Genomic DNA, 17,325 nt, shown 5'->3' on the forward strand with positions numbered 1-17,325 from the left:
TGTACTACATTCTTTGCTTTTCCATTTAAATGTCATATATATGGTCATATATAATGATTATATATGTGTCCTTAAACAGTTAAACTTATATTTTATAATTAACTCAAATAAATTCGTTTATATATTGGGGCTTCAAATTCCTTGGTTCCATTTTTGCATATTTTAAGGATCGAGGAAGAATGGAAGATTATTAATAACAAAAGTGCACCATCTTTGGAATGTTGTGAAATCTAAAGAAAAATTAATAAAAACTAAATGTGAAGCTCTAATATATAAATCAATGATTATAGTATAATTACTAGTGCATATAAACGCTATGGCATAGTATATTCTTCAACTGATGATGCTAAACCCTTAAGGCTATGCATATTTTACTTATAATCTTTAGGAGTTAAACTTAACACGAATGGTGATGATTAAAGTCATAGTTATCTTTATCTAATTTTACCCAATTTGAATAATGCAGCGCACTCCCCTTCTTCGTTGCAAGTGCTCGAATGGATCCTATGGCCTTGCGCCGATTCGTCGTTTTGTGCTTTATAATAAGATTTAAAAAATCTTATAGATAATCACTTTGATAACATCACCTTCGACCAATAAATCCGCGTCTTTGGACACAAGAAAAGTAATAAGTTTGCCTTAATCTTCGCTTAAATCCATGGTCCCCACTGACTTTGTCTTCTAAAACCACTATTAATTAATTTAAACAAGAGGTTTTATTTTATTCTTTTTTTTTTTTCAACTTTGGCCACTAGATATGAAATGGCTCCCATGAAACTCTCACGGCCATCTCCACCAAAGCATAGATTCTCTACATAAGATAACACTCAGCTGTCAGGTCATCAGGCCCAAAGCTTCATCCAATAAGACAAAGCCTCTTTGTTAGCACAACAAGAGTTGAATTTTAATTTTATTCACAGAAGTGGAAACATAAATAACTTTATTCACTGAAATTGAAACGTAAATAACTACCACGTAATATTTTCATGTGTATCTGTAAGTAGCGCACAGGCTCATCAGCCTGTGCAACAAATAGTGAAACAAATAGATGCAAGTATATTTTCATAGACATTAATTGCATCCAAGTGCATTTTCAAATCATTATAAAAAGAAATCAGGTAACCAAGACATGGTACTGGTGGCGAATGGTGATCGTGAATTTAATATGTTTATTACGAGCATACAAGAAGGATATTAAAATTGTATCAACTTCCATGTAAAATCTAATCAATCTTTCAATGATGAGCACTATTATTAGGTCTTTTTAGACAACAATAATTTAGAAATGGATACTAACTAACTTATTGGATCTTTCAGACCCAAGTAACTTTTCTATTTGATTTACTTTGTTCATGAATTTATTTAAGACTAAAACAATTAGAAACTTGATACGCGCCTTATTAAAGGATAAAAGAACTCAATCTAACAGCAAGTAAGTGTAACACTATTTCTATATTATTACATACAAGAGGCCTATATGGATTACAAATAATAAATTTAAAGGTCAAATATTAGAATATGGCTTCTGTTTTAAAAGTAGTTTTTGAAAACATTGTTAGCACTAAGAATGATGTTGAATATAGTCAGTTTTATTAACGAAACAAGAGTTCCACATATTTTAAAATGATTTCTAAAAAAGTTTCAATAACAGAATAAGCCTACATTTTGTCCAATAACTAAGATATTATGATGTGGTAGAAAATTTTATTTTATGTGCAAGTTAAAGAGATTATAAAAGAAGTTTTGCAAGACCCAATCTATATCCTACCTATATTAATATCCGGTATTTTCTCCCTATTAAAAGATGCTCATAGAATTTTCTCTACATTTGAAAAGCGGGAATTTTTAAAAAGTCCTTCTATTAAAAAAAATAACTTTTAATTAAAGCGGGAATCCTTTATTAAAACTAACCCCTCTATTGAAAATTTGGCCTAAAATCTAATTTAATATCAAATTAAAAATAATGTCCTTTCATTGTGTTATTTTAAAACAAAACAATTTGTTATAAAATTAAATTTCAGTTATTTAAAGCGGTAGTCCCAATGGGATAAAAAAATAAATTTTCAAAAAACAATGGATTTTTAGTTAAAATTGATATGTATTAGTTATTTGGATCTTTTTTATGGATATGGATATGTATTAAAGTTAATAAGATATGGATATGGATTAGTAAAATGGATCATTGAAATGAAAATTACATATCTAATTGGATATGGATTTTTTTATTAAACTTCCCAATTGAAAAACGGTTTTTAAAACTTAATTAAAACAATATTGGAAACATTAAAATGGGTTTAACTAAAATAAAAGTCCCAATTTTCTAAAAAAATTTAAATATTTTCATGTATGCACTAGTCTATATCTTAATATTAAAACTCCCACGAGGGTATTTTTCGAACTCTATTAAAATTCCACGTCATCTCCTATTAAAAACATAAATTTCTCTCCTATTTGAAAAGCGAAAATCCTTTTTTACAATGAGAATTCCTCTCCTATTATAATGGGAATTATTCTCCTATTAAAACAAATTTTAACACTTTTAATTAAAGCGGGAATCCTTCTCCTATTAAAACAGAATCTCTCTCTCAATTGAAAAAATGGGGTTTTAAAACTTAATTAAAAATAATTTGTTATAAAATTAAAACAGATTAGCGATTAAAACAATGGTGCCATTTTTCTAAAAAAAATCTAAATGTTTTCAAAAGTGCCGGTGCGTATGCACGGGCCTACAAACTAGTATTAAATTAAACATATTCTAAAATCTTTTTATTCGAAATAGGAAAAAGGATGTTTAGTATAAAATATATTTATGGTTTCGTAGTATGTTTTAGAAGGGTATTATTAAATCTGTATAATAATGTTGATTTGAGATACATAGTTGTCAAAGGAAAAATTGGTACGGACAACAATCAAAGGAGTGGTCAGAGCATTCCTAATGCAAGCACTAACTTTTTACGTCAACATAGGATTATTTCCCCTCATTCTTATCTTCTTGGTGAAAAGTTACTAGGAGTTGTACAGTGCAAATGTGACTTTAAACTTCAAACGGAATGTTTCATTCCATCTTAATGTGAAAAATGCTTAACCCATCCGAAAAAAAAAAAAAAAAACAAAAACTCAAGACATAATAAAAGATTTTGTTCGAAGATCACATGTCGACAATTATCTTAGTAGCAAGTGTTATCCTTATTGTAATTTAGTGAAAAACTATCCTCATTGTCGTGTTGGGGAAAACTATATCAATCGATTTCCACTAAAATAGCTTGCACTTGGATAATCTACTACTCTAATTAAAAATCTAATCTTTAACTACAACAACCTAAATTATAGATATAACTATCACAAACAAATAATAGAAATATAAAGCAAGTAAACATACAACAACACAAAGATGTACTGTGGTTCGCCCAATGACGTTTACTTCCACAAGAGCTAATCCTTTTATAAGTATGAGAAAGAAGATTACAATCACTCTTTTCAAGTCTCTCTACCTTACTAGATCACTCCTCTCTCCTTACAAACTTTTCTATTTGCAAGAGTTTTCTCTCAATTTTGATTGTTTTTAAAATTGGGTTTTTATTCAAGACTTGGTTTTCCAAAACCTAACTTTTGTTTTTATAGTAATCTGAAATTTCGGCGCGTTTGTGAAATTTCGTATTTATTGTAGAAAAATCATAACCTTAGATGTTAAGGCATGAGCGCGGGCGCACCCTTGGGAAGACAATCTGAGCGCGGGCGCCCTTGGCAAGGCCAATTTGAGCGCGCGTGCCCTCTTTTTTTCCATCCCGAAACTCCAGTAGACATGTTTCGTGAGAGGTTGAAAAAAAACTAAATTCTTTTTCACGGCAAGAGCTCGGGTGCGCCTTGGTCACGACCAATTTGAGCGCGCACACGAACAGTACTAGTTTTTCTCCTTCTTTCCTCATGTGAGGGATAACTCCAACATGTCGTCATTGCATTGCACCATTCTTTTTGGCTCAATAAAAATGACAAGTTGTTATTTCCCCTCAAAGTGATTTGCACGTAGAATATCTGTTGTTAGGCTCTAGGGCGTATAGTGCTCACAACTCAAGGAAGCCTTGTCTAATGAGTTTCACCAACCATGTTTGGACTCCGCCTCTTGAGTCTTGTCTGAGTTTCTTGCGCTAAAATTGGGCCAGACACCATCCAGGCCAGACCCTATACAAACGTTGGCCTGGTTCTAATTAAATGGCCGAAGTTAGAGTTTGGACTTTGGAGTGTTCCGGATCAAACTTTGTCTGACCTGCGGCTAAATTGGTTTTCTGGCTTTGGTAGTGCGCTTGTTGGCTGCTGTAAGTTACCATGGCTGTTGCAGATCATATGCAATATAGCAAATTGCCTTTGGGAGGAGGGCGTCAAGACAGCTCAAATAATTTTGTTTAACAAGCTATATGTAGCTGGAAATCTAATTACGAATTGGCATTGCGAGAGTCCACAAGGAACTGTTATAAGCTTTGCCAACATGCTCCACACAAAGCCAGTTGGTATAAGCAGCAATGCTCAATCCTACGAGCTTTTCTTTCGTTCTTTCAGACCTTCAAACTAATTAGCAATTTAGCATCAAGTTGACAAACGCCAAATAAGTTTGCCAACTTGAAACTGCATTTAATATTGAATGAAGGATATGTCATATGTGGCTGCGTCATTTGGTGTTTTTTTAATGAACATATTCCTTAAGAAGGGGCCTACGCATATAATTCAAATTCACACACATTGCAGCATAGATTCGATGGGTTAGAGATCTTAATTAACCAAAAGAAAAGTTAAAGAAAACTGTTAGATACTCCACATCGACCATTAGCGACCCACTTGGTGAGAATGATATTTATAATTTGTCCTTTTATCGTCACACATGGGACCACTTATCAACTTGTTTTACATAAACATTGTTCATCTTTTCGTACTACAAAGACTTGCAAATTAAACATTGCATTCTTTGGGATTATCTCAGATTAGGATTATGTAAGGTCCACTACCCATATCATATCATACGTATAGCATTATAAAGTTAACGTTGTTGATAAGTACAAACACTGAACAATGTCTCCCTTTGAACTTTTCTCATTTATACTCTCTGGAAAACTTATCAGATCAGGTCATCAGTGCAATTAAAAGAGTTGGTCCTGAGGCCCATTAACTTACTAATTAAAAGGAAGAAATAAGCCGAGCTACAGTTACAGAAAGATCAAAACCTGAGATGCATGCAACGAAGGGGAGAACGAGGGATCATGTTACTATGTTAGTTCAGTCCAAATTGATTTCAGTGATTGAAACAGTACCTCTGACGCTCCAGCCCAATCACACACAGCTTTAGTAGTAGGTCAATGGCGATGATCTAATCATAATCTCACCGTTCAGGCCCAAATAGTTAGAGAGTATGCACTATGCAGCTATGTAAACAACAACTAAACAAATCATACATATCATATCATATGTCGTATCCATGGGCAGGGCTACTCATTGTTCAGGCTACGCCCAGGACTCTTATATATTTGGGTAGTGGCTGGCACTAAGTCTTAGAAGTTAGAAATCCCCTCCCCAATCGTAGCCCTAAACCATGTTTCAGGCTTCGGGTCAGACTTTAGATCAGGCTTTGGACTATGTTTGCTGGAATTGTATTGCTCCAAAAACAAAACCCCACATTTGAATCCAAGAACACATTTCATTTCATTTGCAATTTTGTTTTCATTTTATTTATAGAGAAGAGAACAGGCGAAAGTGACATATCACCGCTTCAAATCACTCCCATAACCAATTACCGAGAAGGACCGGGATAGTGAAAGATACCATAATTTGTTCTAAATTCTAATTATATCATATATCATATAATAATGCCGACTCCATTGCACAGTTTAAGCATGCACAAATTGCTGGGCTAAGACGGGATTATAATGGTTAAAACATGAGTAAAGGTTAAAAAGCCAACTTCCAATTTCATCATGGCCGAACGTAACACCAACTAGCAAGAAAGTAACATTTACTAGTTCGCACATATAGGCTGTGCTTGTTTACCTGGAAATCATTCCGTGTAAATCTATACTAGAACAATTGAACAAACGATGGGAGGTTGCAATTTTTGTGAATTTTTTCCTGACATTTCAAATCTGTGAAAGCTTCACATCGTGTTTTTCACCTTCTGGGAGGGATTTTGGAGGTAGAAACGACCATATAAACACCCCTAATATAGTTAAACATCACCACCCTGTTCTCGCTAAACTTACCTGGAAATGTCTACCACTAAAAAAGCACATCCATGGATAAAAATATCCATCATATTTTATATGCAAAAGTTTTCTAGATGTTACCTATCTTCTCACGTAATCCCTCCAACATTTTCCTTCTGAACTTCAACTTTCTTGCTAGAAAAATCTGCGCCTCAAAATAATCCTTCACCAATATTTGAAATGCACAATCCAGATATTCAGGACTAAAACCTTCTTCCTTCATCAACTCTGTATATAATGTGTTTGTAAAATGAAGTGGGTCTATTGACTTTGATATCTGATCAATCATTGTGTTCATCCTTTCAATCTTATCCTTCACAGCATTCAAGCTACGACTCTTCTTACAGTGTGGTTCTTCTGCAATATCTAGTAATACATAAGCTACAGCTGTAATAGCAGTAGTCGCAGCAGAGACTGCAGCTATCGTGGCAAGCTTTCTCTTATGCAATCCAGTATCATACAAATCCGCCATCTGCAATTTAATAACCAACTCTAGATCCGTTATGCACAGGGATAACAAAAAGCAATACCAATACACTGATTGAGGTCTACAATCAAAAGTTCATTGTCTAGAGGTCTTAGTTAACTACCAAGCCGAGCTATAAATCTCAGGAAGTCGAAGATTACTCGATTTGATGGCACAACTAAGCTAACACTCCAGAACAATCACCCAAGTGTACATGAAGGTTTTAAGAATTTGGTTGAACAAATTCAGTAACTCTACAAAACCTCAAACAGCAAGGAGCTACAATAATCACTGTCAGGATTCCACCCCAAGCCAAAAGGTGGCACATGGACATGCCATACATATATCGGAAGTGTTTTTAACCAATTTATGAAAAAGGCATAATCGGAAAAGGGAAAATAGAGACCACATAAATCCTTAAAAATTATTCATAAAACTTGCAAAACAGTCGTGACGTAACCTCCAAAAGTCAGAAATTGTTTCTTAGATAAGGAAGCATCAACAAGCACTAAACAAATACTCTGCAAATTCACTGGAAGCGCTTTCAACCAAATTTTTGTTATTTTGATCGTACCAACTTCTTCCTCTAAGCACATGTTGCTAAGAGCTTGAGAAGCAACAATTAAGAGAAATCAAGAAGCAGGTCCCCCCCTGATTATTTGAAGATAGGTTGAACTTGAAAATATGTGTTAGAAAACTGTAAATTAAAATAGTACCGTCAGCATACACTCTCTTATCATTACAATCCAGATAAAATGGGGAATCAAGAACTTACTTACAGGGGTTTAATATCCTCACATGTTAGCATATATAATCAATCTGAGAGAGCTCAAGTGTGAATGAGGAAATAGATACCCAACACAATTAGGAAACTAATTGAAGACCGACCAACATTTGTTAAGAAACTACACAAACTAAACTTTCTATGAAGCGCACCGAAAATGATACTCTTAAACACTTCACACAAGAAATAGCACGGAGACTCCGGAATATCATAAACGAAAAAACACAAAAGCACACCAAAAAGGAAACACACACACACACACAAATATACGTCTAATACTCCATGTCTCCACCTCACCACAAATCTCACAAAACACTTTGTAATCAAGTCATTAATTTGCAATATTTGGATCCTTAAGGTTTTTAATGTTCAGACTTGATCAAGTTAAGCATCGGATGGGAACTATCAGTCATGGCATGTCTCTCCTCCACATCTGCATCGTCGCCACTAAAACAATAAGGGACCACTAGAATATATATCTGATTCTTCAGCAAAACAGAGAAACCATGTTGCGGTATTGAAAATCAAACACCAAGAAGTATCTATCCCAGTACCCATCTTTTCCTTTTGATCGAAGAATTTCAATATAAAACAAAACAAAGGTCTTTTATGGAGAAGACTATTGGTTGCCTTCTACCCTGAATCTCTAATGGTAAGTCTTCAATACTTTCAAAAATAGAAAAGAAATCCTAGTTCCACTTTCTGTCATTATCAAGTTGGAAGACGCAAGAGTTTAATGGTGAAATCAGTAGCGAGCTCTACTCCATATTCAACTGACCACTGATCAACTTGCAACTTAAATATCCAGCAACACAAAAGAGAGCTAATTGTTACATGATTTACTGAAGATACACCTAACAAGACGATAGGACCATCACAGATCAATTGGGAACAGACCCAACTTACAGGAGCATCTTAAGAAGAAGAATGTTTAATGCTGCTAAGAACTACGTCAAAGGTGAAGTTTGCGGCTCAGCAAAAAAAAAACAGGCTTTGACCAATGTCTAATAGTAAAAGCAAGGTTCAGGTCCATCTCTAGCGAACAGTTGACCACAATGGCATTCCAACATTGGCGTTTGTGGAGGAAACACTTGAAATTTTAATCCACCAATGAAACTGAGGCAAGTGTTACAGGTTCTAAATCCCTGGAACAAATTGTGAGCAAGATATACTAATAGGAAACGAAATGTGATTCTAGAACAGTGACTACCTTACTAGCAGAAGCAATTCTTCATGAGACCTATACCTATTCGTGGTAAAACTGACAACTGCTTTGCTTGTAAACTAGGATATATGAAGTTAATTGTTTATGGCCAACAATATAACTTTTCGACAGTGAAATCATTGTGTCAGATACGAACACAAGAACCTTTCTCTATGTTGCACGGATGCAGACATGGACACTGTCGCGGCGACGGCCATATCTCAAAAAAGTATGACGCGGATGCAGAAATTAAATATGATTTGTGGTTTCATATTATATAAATAAATAATTTTTTTTTTTTTTGGATCTGTAAAAGTTAATTTCATTCCCAATAACAATAAAAGTGTTACAAACAAGATAGTTAGCACTTAGCGAGAAATTAATAATAGCTAACTACATTCCCACAAGATTCCCAAATCAAGAAATCTCAACTTCCTAAAAGATGGATACATTACTCGACCAATTATACAATAGCTCCTTAATATCCACCAAAATCTTGTGCATATCCTTTTCCTTGTTCTCAAACACTCTCTGATTGCATTCCGACAAAATCCCCCACACTTTTGCCTTGGGAAGATGTTCCGCTAGCCACTTTGCTCTCAAAGAAAGAGCCTCCATGAATATGTCGCCACCAAGAGCCTCTCTAATATCAACCCAGACACCTCCATGGAAAGGATGAGAAGAACACCTCCCAAAGGCGCTTAGCCACCGACAAAGAATAAGTAAGTGGTCCACATCCTCTTCAACCACCTTACAAAGAGAACATACATTACCAATACTCATACCTCTTTTATTTAGTTCGTCAATGGTTTATATGCGTGTAATATCCTGTTAAATTATTTCAATTTATTTACTAATTACATAATTTATTAGCCTAGTATAGTAGTATTAATCTAGAATTGGGATTGAGAAATTATTAGTGGTAGTCACACTAGTTTACTTGTTGGGCTTATTGTATCGTTCTCCTCCCATTTCCATCCCCCAATCGTTAAGGCCTCTTCGAAGTGACACATTCCATACCACCTCTTGATTACTTCTCTCCAAATAATCTGATATCAAGGCTTTCTTATTGTATTGCAAGCCAAGCAATAAATGTCACCGAATTGCTCCCTAAGGTTTCCCCCACCAAACATCATCCCAAAAATGAAATGGTCTCCCCGGTTCCGGGTAGAAAAATCACGCCCTTCTAAAACTTGTCCCATACACTTGCAATGCTCCTCCAAAGAGTACTCCCAAAAGAATTTCTCGGTACCTTCAACGACCATTTGTTTACCCCCTCTCCATACTTATCCGCCACCACTCTTCACCATAGATGTTCATCCTCCTCACCATATCTCCAACTCCATTTCTCTAGTAAAGCTTTGTTCATGAGCAATATATGTTTGCATCCCAACTCTCCTTCCATTGGTAGACAAAGCCTATCCCATTTAACCATGTGCATCTTAGTCTTCCCATCATCCCCTCCCCATATGAATCTTCTAGATAGCTTCGCCAAGTGCTTAGCAACACCTTTAGGAATCGGAAACAAGGAAATATAGTAATTAGGGATAGTACCAAAGTAGAGTTCACCAAAGTAAATCTTTTCCCCCAATAGAAAGGCACTTCGTTTTCCATCCCGCCAATCTACTTTTAACCCTATCAATTACCTTAGCCCAAATAGCCTTGGACTTGCTTCTAGCTCCCAACGGAAAGCCCAAGTATAATGTAGGAAAGACTTCCACCTCACAACCTAACACACTAGCAATATCACCCAACCTTTCCACCATCCCCACTCCATAGACCTTTGCTTTGACAAGTTGATTCTAAGCACAGAAGCCAACTCAAACCAACCAAGTAAGTGTTTGAGCATTAGCATTATCCATTGTCGCACTTGTGAAGAACATGGTATCATCCGCAAATTGGAGGTGTGAAATGGATATAGACCCCATTCTACTTGAAGCGCTAAAACCATCAATGATGCCCTCTTCTACTAACATACTTGTCATCTTACTAAGTACCTCGGTAATCATGATAAATAGGAAAGGTGATAAAGGATCACCTTGTCTCAACCCCCTAGAACTCGGGAAAAAACCATGTGGTACTCCATTGATAAGAGTGGACAATTGTGCCATAGAAATATATACACGAACCCATCTTCTCCACCTAGCTCCAAATCCCATCTTCTCCATAACAAAATCCAAGAAATTCCACGACACATGATTGTAGGCGTTCATGATATCCACTTTGAAAACCATACCTCCACCACCCAATTTTTCTTTCGAATCAATTAGCTCATTTGCAACCAAGGAACAATCAAGTATTTGTCTTTTTCTAACAAAAGCATTTTGGAAATTCGAAATAATACCTCCTATTACCGCTTTCAACCTTTTAGCAAAAACTTTAGTGATGATTTTGTACAAAGATCCAAAAAGACTAATAAGTCTAGTCTTTTAACTCCTATGCTCCTTCCTTCTTCGGGATTAGGGTAATAAAGGTGGCATTAAGGCGCCAATCTAAATAGTTATCTCCATGAAACTCCTTTATCACCTTCATCACATCATCTTTTAAAAAGTGCCAACACGTCTTGAAAAATGCAAGAGAAAACCCATCTGGGCCCGGTGCTTTATCCCCACCAAGCCTATCCACCACATTTTTCACCTCTTGTTTGAAAATTTGAGACTCTAATCTTTCTTTACCTTCTAACAAAATGATTTCAAGGTGAATCCCTTCCACTCTAGGCCGCCATCGATGAGGTTCTTTATAAAGTTTCTCATAGAACTCTACCACATGATTTGCAATGACTTCCTTGTTTTCCTCGAACACACCCCCAATCTTAAGTTTTGAAAGATTGTTGATTCTTCCTCTAAAGTGTTTCTCTCCCCTCCTTCACCCTCGATATTTGCTTCCATGACAATTCCTCCATCAAAGTAATTGTATTGAGTTTATTTTTTATTTCTTTTCTTCTCACCACCTCCTCTCTAGGAAGGGCACCCCCCCTTCCTCCTTACGGTCCAACTTGGTCACTTCCTCCAATTTCAAACCAATACTTTATGTTGTTTAGTTCACTATGAGTGTTGTTGTAATTGTGTACTTTCTTTTACCATGTCAAACACTTTTGGTATATATATATATATTCTTAGATCATGGTACCCATGCCCTTGTGTGTATATGTTAGGCTATACTTAATAATGATTACTTGTTGTTTCGGCAATAACCTGCTTCAACACAACGAGAGGAAATGATAAAGAACGTACTAAGAAACAAAGAAAATTTGATGTTGGGAGAGATGAAACTGAACCAATACAATGGCTGCTTACGTATCCAAGATCTATTATCTAGGGATCAAGTTTCAACGTAGTTCACATTATGAGGAAAAATGGTTTTTATATGAATGAAGAGGTTGAGTCCTAAGAGGACTGTGTTTGTTTGTGTCCCAAAAATTGTTATCTCTTTAAACTTTTATCGTTATCTTTCTACAATAATGAACCTGGACATATTCATAAATAGACCAGTTATTGGGTGTAGCTAGGATTAAGCCCTTGGGCTTAATTGATTTGGATTGGATTCGTGGACTTAATGAGCCACAAAGTGGAGACCCTCTCTTTGGTGGATGGGCAAAGCCCATGTAGCAAAGAAGTTAATATAGAAAAAAGAATGGAAGAACATTGATTTAAAAGGAAAAAAAAATAAAATAAAAATGTCACCAAGTATTGGCATGCGTAATTTCATTGTCAAAGGCGACAGTAGACGGTGACAGAAGGCGAAAATTATTGGCGACAAAAAACGGATATAATTGGCAGAAGTTTATTGGCGGAAATTATTAGCGCAAATAGTTGGCAGAAGTAATTAGTGAAAATTATTAGCAGAAGTTTATTGGCGGAAATTATTAGCTGAAAATAATTAGCGAAAATAATTGGCGAAAATTATTAGCTCAAATAATTAGCGAAAATTATTGGCGGAAGTTATTGGTGAAAATTATTAGCACAAATAATTAGCGAAAATTATTAGCATAACTTATTGGGACGAAATAACAATACAAGAGTGTATAAAGTTTTGGCAAATAAATAGTTGAAAGGAAAAGGAAATATAAGTAGTGTGTACTTGTTATATTGTAAAAGTAGAGAGAGAATGAGTGGTAGGAAGAGTTGGAAAAAAGACAACTGAAAAGAAATATTAAAAGAATAGGGGAATTAGTGATACCCCCCACATTTGAAGATCATTTGCGATACCTCTCACATTTTCAACTTCCATTGGTCAATAATTAGTTGACCGAGTCAAACCGTAAGAAAAAAACCCAAAAAACTCAAAAAAAAAAAAAAAAAAAAGTCAACCTAATTAAATAGTGGAGGTTACTAAAATACCCCTCCACTTTGATACAACAGTATGCTACATAGTATGTATCATTCTTACTTTGGCAGACTAAAACTTCCAGTAAGAATGGTGAGAACTAAGTGCTAATGGGGCTCAACAGGATGTTATATAGTATGTATCATCCTAACTTTGCAAGATTCATCAATTTTTCAAGTAGATCTAGTAATTGAAGCAAACAACTCGACTATTTTTTGTGTATGGATTTTTGTGTTTTTTTTGTCTTTAGAGAATATGGATTATAGATTGAGTTTATGTAGAAAATATGGATTATGTAGAGTTTTTGGATTTAGCTTTTGGATTTAGTTTTGGATTCATTTTAATAGTTTTTGGATTTAGTTTTTGAAAAGTTGATGAATCTTGCAAAGTAAGGATGATACATATTATGTAGCAAACCATTTTCTGGATACATACTATATAACATCCTGTTGAGCCCAATTATCACTTGGTTCTCACCATTCTTACTGGAAGTTTTGGTCTGCTAAAGTAAGGATGATACATACTATATATCATACCGTTGTCTGGATGATACATACTATGTAGTATACCGTTGTGTCAAAGTGGAGGGGTATTTTGGTAACCTCCACTATTTAATTAGGTCGATTTTTTATTTATTTATTTATTTATTTATTTTTTTTTTGAGTTTTTTTCTTACGGTTTGACTCAATCAACTAACTGTTGACAGACAGAAGTTTCAAATGTGGGGGGTATCGCAAATGATCTTCAAATGTGGGGGTATCACAAAAGAGATTTTTAAATGTGGGGGGTATCGCTAATTCCCCCTAAAAGAATAGATCTTAAAAAGTGTTGTCATGTGTTGGCTATTTGGTTTGATTAAAAAAGTAAAAGACCAAATATGTAGAAGGCATGGTAGGGCCGACCTTTGTTATTGATTTTCTAAAATTTTGTAAGGACTTTGGAAGAAGAGTTAGGTGTAAGACCGGCCATATATTATTGGAAATAGAAGTGGTTTATTATAAAGGTAGTGAGACAGTAATGTGGACCACAGTATCCAATTTGGAAAATATTTGTGCAAGTAAAACAAGCAGTGGGACCAGCTTATAAAATATTGGTTGTCAAAGTACAAAAGAAATTGGTATGAGGTGGAAAGTAGAAAGGAAATGTAGGGCCAGTCTAACAAATCTTTATCAAACCGTAGAATTCATTGGGTTGGAACTTGTTAAGTACGAAATTGGTAGGGCCGACTTTGACTTCTCAATATGAGTAGGACTAGCTAAAAGTCTTTTGGGTAATGAAAAGTGTCATGGTACTTGATTGCTTATATATTAACTAAGGTCCATGGTTAAAAGAAAGTAAAATAGAACGGTAGGGCCGGCCTACTAACTTAGTATATATTTTATCCAATTTGAAAGAGAAGTAAAAAGCGTTTAAGTAATAGTACCGTCTGAGTAAAGTTGATTCAAGTTGTGCTGTTGTGGGATTGGCTTTTAATGTTTATTATGAAGGGACAAACTATGTAGGGGTTAGTAACTAAAATAAAGGGGAGGAGGTTTATTGGGAGGTGGTTACAAGGTGCTAAGAATCCTATTGCACGAGGGAGTTGGACTTAGAGTCCTTGTTAAATAGAAACACCAGAAGCCATGATGATAAATACAACGTTCCACAAGGAGATTATTATATACAAACAGATTAAATAAAAAGAAATTGAATAGAAGCTAAGAACAAAAACTGTGAGAATGATTATTATATTGTTTGTTTGTAGATATTGCTAATTGGAAGCAAAAATTTGAAACGGTAATGGTGAGAATTTAACTTCAACGAAGATGGACCAAGACAAAGGGTAATCTATACAAACGAGGTCAACCAAGAAAGACTCTAATAAAAGAGATGAAGAAACGTTTTGCATTACAAGAATTCAATGTGGATGTTGTTAAAAGTGTTTTACAAAAAACCAAAGATGATGAAGTAGTAGCAATATGGCACCAATTATCATATGGGTTGAAATTTCTCTTGGATAATACCGTTGCAAGGATCTTAGAATGGTGACATGTTACCCCTGCACAGATGTCAATTCCGTTTTGGTTAATAGTCTCAAGGATGTGAAGATTACAATTAAGGTACAAACGAAGATTTGGGTGTCAAGAGCTTTACTCAATTGCAAGGCCTCGTGTCACTCCGAAAGACAATTTCATAATGTTCGGCATGCACTTTAAAAATAGAAAGGAGAGGTTTAGTGGTCTTCCTGATAGCTACAAACATTGGAAAGATTATCCGTATCGCATACGAGGGAAATGGAACACGACAGGAAGGGACGTTCCAAACAACTTTACTGGTAAGGAATTGTATTGTGTTTACACATAGGTCTATATTATGTTTGTATTAGGAAATGAAGATTTTGTAATAACTTAATTACTAATTGTGTTTTTGTTGTTGGTTGTATTTGTAGATGAAATTCCGCCAATTGATATGGTAGACATGGATAGCAAAACACAAGATAACTTAAAATTTTACTTCCATGGGAAAATACCATCTGAAGTTTTTGACCTAAGTTTCCCATATGACATTGTTAACTTCCTATGTGAGGTGGAGGAAGAGGCGGAGAAAGAGGGTTAGAGTGAGGGGCAAGAGAGTGAAGAAGAAAGTGATGATAGAGAAGAAGAGGGAAGTGTTGAAGGAGAGGATGAAGATGAGAGTTGTGAAGTTGTAGGAAGGAAAACTAGCAACAGAGGTGTAGATAAAGAGCGAACTAAAGAATTTGAAGTTATGAGTGGACAATTAATTAGACGAAATAGGATAAAAAGACAAAGGGATAGAATTATGAATAAGCGAATAAGTGTGGAAGATGAAGTTAGTAATAGTGATATAAAGGACGATGAGAATATTTCAAAAAAAAAAGCGAACGTTAAGGAGAAAAGATTATGAGTTACCGCTAAAAGACGACGGTGAAACATATAAGGTTTTAGAAGATGACTATGGAAGAGAAGGGAGCGTAAAAGAAAAAGAGAAAACTATGGCTAAAGATTTAGAGAAGAAAGGTGATAATGTACATATTGGATTCGGCATTTTAGCACTGAAGGAAAATCACAAATCTCAAATTGAATCCAACAATTTAATCCATGTGAAAAATAGCATGCAACCAGGAGAAAAGGAATGAGGTAAATTATTTTCTATTTGTTTATTTATTTATCTGTAACATGCGTTTTAAAGTTACGTTAATGTTTCAGGTAGTGAAGATAATGGAAGAATTAAATGAGTTGGAAGAACAGGAGCGGAATGCCATTGTAAGGACCAAAGAATTAGAAGATTGGAAACCTCGGGTGAAAACTCAGGAAATAAAAAACGAAAATATGACTGCAAAAGTCACTGTTCTAAAAATCGGTCTAGGGCGGTCTCTAGGCGCTAGGCGGTACCAACCGACTCGCCCAGGCCCAAGTCGTTTAAAAAATCGGTGGACCGATTAGGCGGTCTAGTCAAGTTTTTATTTATTTATTTATTTATTTATTTGAATAATTAAATGTTGAAAAGTAAAGGCCTGTGTAGGCTTAAGATTTGAATGAGTTTAAAAGACTTAAGTCTAATGTAAATTATGTCACTATAACAAAGAGTATGTTTTTATATGAAGTCGATATTCTTCAACTATTACGTATTTTTGTAATAAGTATCTTTGTTTCTGTTTATTTTTTGAGTTATGGTAAATGATTTTCTTCATTTCTTGTAGTATAGGTGTGTATTACTATATATATTTGGGAAAAAAACTGCCTAGCGCCTAGCCCGTCTAGGCACTGCCTAGAAGGCCTAGGCGCAAAACACTCTCCTACCGCCCGACTACCGCCTAGCGTTTTTTAGAACACTGGCAAAAGTGTTGGTGTTAGAAAAAGAATTAAGTGCTACTAAGAAAGAGAATGTGGAAAATAAGAAATTGTTAACACAAGCTTCTGTAGAGATAGGAAATAAGGAGATGGAAAGGATGCAAGCAGTTATGCAAAAGGCAGATGTTCTGGAAGAGAATGAAGAGAGAAAGATCTATAATAAATTATATCTGATGTATATGGAGATTGTTAAAGTTGCTCCGAAAGGTGTCTTTTCCAGAAGGAACTTAATAGAATGTTGATTGTGAAATAAATGTAGGAAAAATACTACCAACCTTGAATGAACATGCATCGTCGGCAATAATTTGATAATAATATATGTTGTGCTTTTGTTCGTTGCTGCAGGTTGATACGTAGTATGGATAGAAAAATATGATAGCGATAAAATGAAGGGGAATGCAAACGCCCCCAATATAAAATCCATAGGAGAAAGTGTGAGTGCTCGACCC

The 17,325-nt window shown here is 35.1% G+C and overlaps 1 long non-coding RNA gene across 1 annotated transcript in view; it reads right to left on the bottom strand.

Annotated features, from left to right (window-relative positions):
- Positions 1–5,928: 5,928 nt before the first annotated feature.
- The window catches only part of LOC147524661 (uncharacterized), a 33,726-nt gene continuing 22,329 nt past the window's right edge, over positions 5,929–17,325 (bottom strand). The window contains exon 2 of the long non-coding RNA XR_015220249.1: positions 5,929–6,717. This is a non-coding gene — a long non-coding RNA (uncharacterized LOC147524661). The remainder of the gene's footprint in view (positions 6,718–17,325) is intronic.

Source organism: Coptis chinensis, chromosome 1 (assembly GCF_015680905.1).
Source record: "Coptis chinensis isolate HL-2020 chromosome 1, ASM1568090v1, whole genome shotgun sequence".
Classification (NCBI taxonomy): domain Eukaryota; kingdom Viridiplantae; phylum Streptophyta; class Magnoliopsida; order Ranunculales; family Ranunculaceae; genus Coptis; species Coptis chinensis.